This window comes from Hyla sarda, chromosome 1 (assembly GCF_029499605.1).
Source record: "Hyla sarda isolate aHylSar1 chromosome 1, aHylSar1.hap1, whole genome shotgun sequence".
Lineage (NCBI taxonomy): Eukaryota > Metazoa > Chordata > Amphibia > Anura > Hylidae > Hyla > Hyla sarda.
The window spans coordinates 279,004,107-279,010,107 of NC_079189.1; the positions used below are offsets into that span (position 1 = coordinate 279,004,107).

Below are 6,001 nucleotides of genomic sequence, written 5' to 3' on the forward strand. Positions count from 1 at the left end.
GTGTGCTCCATGTTGGGAGTAGTAGTACCTGCAGTAAGGGACAGATCCCAGCGGATGTCACTCCTCCGGACACCCGCTGCGATCCTCCTTATGTGAATGTCGGGATGAGCTGTCCTCAGGGCTATAGAGCCAGGAGAACAGCTGATGCTGAGCCGTAGGTATACATCATATATCTACTGCCCAGCAAGAACTTACAGTGAGCCTGCAATGTGTATACAGTATTATACTTAAGGCTCACTTAACCCCTTGCTGAGCTGTGCACTATGCGCAAGCCCAGCAAGGAAAGAGTTAACTGCTGGACAGTGTAGGTTAACCCTTTGGGCGGTATACACTATATACAGCTATCTATAGATAGCTGTATATAATGTATACAGAAGACGAAGTCCGCTTACTTCCCTCGAGTCCAGGGCAGCTCTGTGTAGCTCCGCCTCCTAGTGATGACGTCATTAGGGAACCAGGCTAGTAAATCTGAAACTCTGTTCACATTGTCCGTTTTGTATAATGTGAACAGACCCTTCTGGCAGTGTCTACCCAGACAGGGAGACTCCAGCTGTTGCTAAACTACAACTCCCAGCATGCCGAGACAGCAAATGGCTGTCTGGGCATGCTGGGAGTTATAGTTTTGCACCAATTGGTGGCTCCCTGTTTGGGTAGACATTGCATTATGGGTGCTCTCCCCAGCAGACAGCGCCAAAAATGTCATAACCAATTTTTTTTTTCTTCTCGTTTCAGATCCGTGTATGCAGAGGATTACGGAGGATTTGATGGATTATGGCGGATTAATTTTTATTTTATTTTAATAAAATGGTTAACGAGGGCTGTGGGGGAGTGTTTTTTAAAATAAAATTATTTTTCCAATGTGTTGTGTTTTTTGTCAAGCTCAGTAGTGGAAGCCGGTCTTATTGACGGAATCCATTGTTCAGATTTCGGATTCATTCGGATGTAAATATTTCGTACATTCGGATCAATCCGAATGAACGAAATATGAACAATTCGGACAAAAATGAATTACGTCCGAAACGAATTGCACATGTCTAATATAAAGTGCTCTGCAGACACACTACAGGGCTCAGAGGAGAAGACATGCCATTGAGCTTTTGAAGAGAGAATTTAGTTGGAATGGAAGTCAGAGGCCATGTGCGTTCACAAAGCCCCCATGGTGCCCCCCATGTGACCCCATTTCGGCACCTTTGAATGTAATAGGGGGTGCAGTGATCATTTACACCCCACTGGTGTTTGACAGATCTTTGGAACAGTGGGCTGTGCAAATTAAAAATTTTATTTTTCATTATTGACACCTGTTCAAAAAATCTGTCACACACCAGTGGGGTGTAAATTCTCCTACACCCCTTGATATATATTACGTGAGGGGTGTAGTTTCCAAAATGGGGTCACGTGGGGGGGGGGCAATGTTCTGGAAACATCTGGGCTTTGTAAATGCACATGGCATTCAGTTTTAGCCTAATTCTCTCCCAAAAAAACAAATGTTGTTCCTTCTTTTATGAGCCTTGTAGTGCGCCCACAGAGCACTTTATGTCCACATATTGGGTATTTCCTTCCTCAGCAGAAATAGGTTTACAAATTTTGTTCGGCTTTTGCATCTATTACCCCTTGTGAAAATTAAAAGTTTGGGGTAACACCTGCATTTCAGTGACATTTTTTTATTTTTTATTTTCATGTCCAACTTTAACGAAAATTCGTCAAAGATCTTTGAAATGTTAAAGCTCACTGTACCCCTTATTATATTTTTGATGGATGTGGTTTCCAAAATTGGGTCACATGTGGGTGTTTTCTTTTTTGCGTTTGTCAGAACCACTGTATCTATCAACCACCCCTGTGCACATCACCAATTTAGGCTTCAAATGTACATGGTGCGCTCTCACTCCTGAGCCCTGTTGTGTGCCCGCAAAGCACTTTACGTCCATATATGGGGTATTTCTGTACTCAGGAGTAATGATGTTACAAAGTTTGGGGGTCTTTTTCTCCTTTTACCTCTTGTGACAATGAAAAGTATAGGGCAACCATGGCTTGTTAGTGTCAAAAAACCCATATGTGGCACTAAACTGTTGCCTTGAAATATGACAGGGCTCCACAGTGAGAGAGCACCATGTGCATTTGATACCTAAATTAGGGATTTGCATAGGGGCGGACTCGGATACAAGCATTACACTTGCCTCCTCCACCAAAAATTACCCACGGCAGTGGTTTTCAAACAAGGTGCCTCCAGTTGTTGCAAAACTCCCAGCATGCCAGGACAGTCAATGGCTGTCCAGCAATGCTGGGATTTGTTGTTTTGCAACAGCTGGAGGCTCCGTGTAGGAAACAGTGCCATACGAGACGTTATTCATTTTCATTGGGGGGACAGTGTACGGGTTTGTGTATACGTAGTGTTTTACTCTTTATTTCATTTAAGTGTCGTGTAGTGTAGTAGTTTTAGGGTACATTCACACGGGTGGGGGTTTACAGTTGGGATTTTGAGCTGCAGCTGTAAATTTGCCACAGCTAAAACTTGTAGCAGGAAACTCACTGCAAACTCCCACCCGTGTTAATGTCCCTTATACACTCACATGGGGGGGGGGTTGCACAAACCTCCAACTGTTGCAAAACTACAACTCCCAGCATACACTGATAGACCGTGCATGCTGGGAGTTGTAGTTTTGCTACAGCTGTAGGCACACTGGTGGGAAAACACCGGATTAGGTAATAGACTAACTTAGTGCCCAGAATGCATGGTCTGCCGGTGCATGCTGGAAGTTGTAGTTTTGCCACGGCTGGAGGCACACTGGTTGGGAAACTTCGAGTTAGGAAACAGACTCTAACTCAGTGTTTCCCAACCAGTGTGCTTACAGCTGTTGCCAAACTACAACTCCCAGCATGCACTGACAGCCGAAGGGCATGCTGGGAGATTTAGTTATGCAACAATTGGAGAACGGTTTGGAGACCACTGTGTAGTGGTCTTGAAACTGTGGACCTCAGATGTTGCAGACTGTCTAGCCATGATGGGAGTTGTAGTTTGGCAACATCTGAAGGGCCAGATGTTGCAGAACTACAATGCCCAGCATGCCTGATTGTTTGGGCATTCTGTGAATTGTAGTTTTGCAACATCTGGAGGTCTAGAGTTTAGAGACCACTGTATAGTGGTCTCCAATCTGTGCCCCTCCAGATGTGACAAAACTACAACTCCAAGCAAAGCATACCAAGAGTTTCCAGGTATGCTGGGAGTTGTAGTTCTGCAAGATCTGAAGGGCCAGATGTTACAGAACTACAACTCCCATCATGCCTGGACTGTCTGGGCATGCAATATCTGGAACCACACTTTGGAGACCACTGCACAGTGGTCTCTAATATGTGCCCCCCCCCCAAATGTTGAAAAACTACAACTCCCAGCATGCCCAGACAGCCAGGAGGCATGCTGGGAGTTGTAGTTTTGTAACTTCTAGCAGGCCACGGTAAAGATCACTCACCAAAGATGATCTTTACTTTCGCCTGCAGTCTCCTCCGTTCCTCTAGATTGTCCCTTGCTATCTGCCACCGCCCGCTGCCTGACGCCAGTAAGGCCCTGACCCTCCGAGCCACTTTCCAACACCCCCCCCCCCTGCTCTGACCGGACCTACATGGGCGGGTAGAGCGGGGGATTTGAACTTTATTCCCTCCCGCCCCCCTCCTGCCATTGGTCGATCAGTCCTGATTGACCAATGGTAGGCGATAGGAGGAGGTGGCCCCCCTGATCACCCTTATTTTCCGGGCCATCAGGTCACCAGAGACACGATAGGCCAGGGAAAAACATCAGAATTGACCCGCGAATCATGGCGATCACTGTTTCAGAACGCCCCTGTCATGCACCCTGATGTAAGCTGTCACGAAGCAGGAAGTGGATCCTCCACCTGTGTGGCAGATGACTCGGACCGTATCTGGGAGCGGAGTCTAAGGTGCAGCTAGTTTTCACCAGAGCCAGCCGCAAGGCAGGATGGGCTTGCTACAGCAGGTGACACCCAGGTCGCTACCCCCGACACGTCTCGACCAAACAGGTAACTGGGCAAGGCGAGGTACTGAAGGATGAGGCTTTAGCATAGTCAAATGTAGCAGAAGGTCAAGGCAGGCGGCAAAGGTTCGTAGTCAAAAAATGTAGCAGGAAGGTCTAGATACATGGGAATGGCAAAACAGGCAATGGGAATGCTTTCTCTCAGGCAAATGGCACTGAAGATCTGGCAGAGAAGTGTGGGAGGTGTAGGGACTTATAGAGTAGTGTCAGGTGTTACACATAATTAGGGGAATACTGGCCCTTTAACCCCTTAAGGACTCAGCCCATTTTGGCCTTAAGGACTCAGACAATTTAATTTTTACGTTTTCATTTTTTCCTCCTCGCCTTCTAAAAATCATAACTCTTTTATATTTTCATCCACAGACTAGTATGAGGGCTTGTTTTTTGCGCGACCAGTTGTCCTTTGTAATGACATCACTCATTATATCATAAAATGTATGGCGCAACCAAAAAACACTATTTTTGTGGGGAAATTAAAACGAAAAACGCAATTTTGCTAATTTTGGAAGGTTTTGTTTTCACGCCGTACAATTTCTGGTAAAAATGATGTGTGTTCTTTATTCTGAGGGTCAATACGATTAAAATGATACCCATTATTATATACTTTTATATTATTGTTGCGCTTAAAAAAAATCACAAACTTTTTAACCAAATTAGTACGTTTATAATCCCTTTATTTTGATGACCTATAACTTTTTTATTTTTCCGTATAAGCGGCGGTATGGGGGCTCATTTTTTGCGCCATGATCTGTACTTTTTTTTGATACCACATTTGTATATAAAAAACTTTTAATACATTTTTTATAATTTTTTTTTTAATAAAATGTATTAAAAAAGTAGGAATTTTGGACTTTTTTAATTTTTTTTCGTTCACGCCGTTCACCGTACGGGATCATTAACATTTTATTTTAATAGTTCGGACATTTACGCACGCGGCGATACCAAATATGTCTATAAAAAATGTTTTTTACGCTTTTTGGGGGTAAAATAGGAAAAAACGGACGTTTTACTTTTTTATTGGGGGAGGGGATTTTTCATTTTTTTTTTACTTTTACTTTTACATTTTTTACATTTTTTTTTTTACACTTGAACAGTCCCCATAGGGGACTATTCATAGCAATACCATGATTGCTAATACTGATCTGTTCTATGTATAGGACATAGAACAGATCAGTATTATCGGTCATCTCCTGCTCTGGTCTGCTCGATCACAGACCAGAGCAGGAGACGCCGGGAGCCGCACGGAGGAAGGAGAGGGGACCTCCGTGCGGCGTTATGAATGATCGGATCCCCACAGCAGCGCTGCGGGCGATCCGATCGTTCATTTTAATCGCGAACTCCCGCAGATGCCGGGATCTGTATTGATCCCGGCACCTGAGGGGTTAATGGCGGACGCCCGCGAGATCGCGGGCGTCGGCCATTGCCGGCGGGTCCCTGGCTGCGATCAGCAGCCGGGATCAGCCGCGCATGACACGGGCATCGCTCCGATGCCCGCGGTTATGCTTAGGACGTAAATGTACGTCCTGGTGCGTTAAGTACCACCTCACCAGGACGTACATTTACGTCCTGCGTCCTTAAGGGGTTAAATTTCAAGGCTCCGGCGGCGTGCGCGCCCTAGGAGACGGGGACATGTGGGCAGGAGCTGAGATACAGTGGAGGAGGTGGCAGAGGAGCGTCGTAAGTGACGGGCCGGGATTCGCATGAGGGCGCGTCCCGCGATGCGAATCCCAGCCCCGCCGGGAGCAAGGACAAGCTGAAATAGCCCCTAGCCGCTGTGCCGGGATGGCTTCTGATAGGTATCAGTGATATCAGTGGCGAGTGGCAGTGATCGGAAATACAGAGGGTGTTCAGGTACGCCCTCTGTCCTTAATTACAACAGGTTAATATTTTGTCTTGTAAAATGTTAGATATCACAATGGAAGCCTAACAAATCCCATTAAAACTAACAATATAAAATCA

General features: G+C 45.6%; 1 protein-coding gene across 1 annotated transcript in view; it reads right to left on the reverse strand.

The window, feature by feature from the left end:
• The window catches only part of LOC130368781 (zinc finger BED domain-containing protein 4-like), an 88,811-nt gene that overhangs the window by 82,659 nt on the left and 151 nt on the right, over positions 1-6,001 (reverse strand). The gene's annotated exons all lie outside the window — the stretch shown is intronic.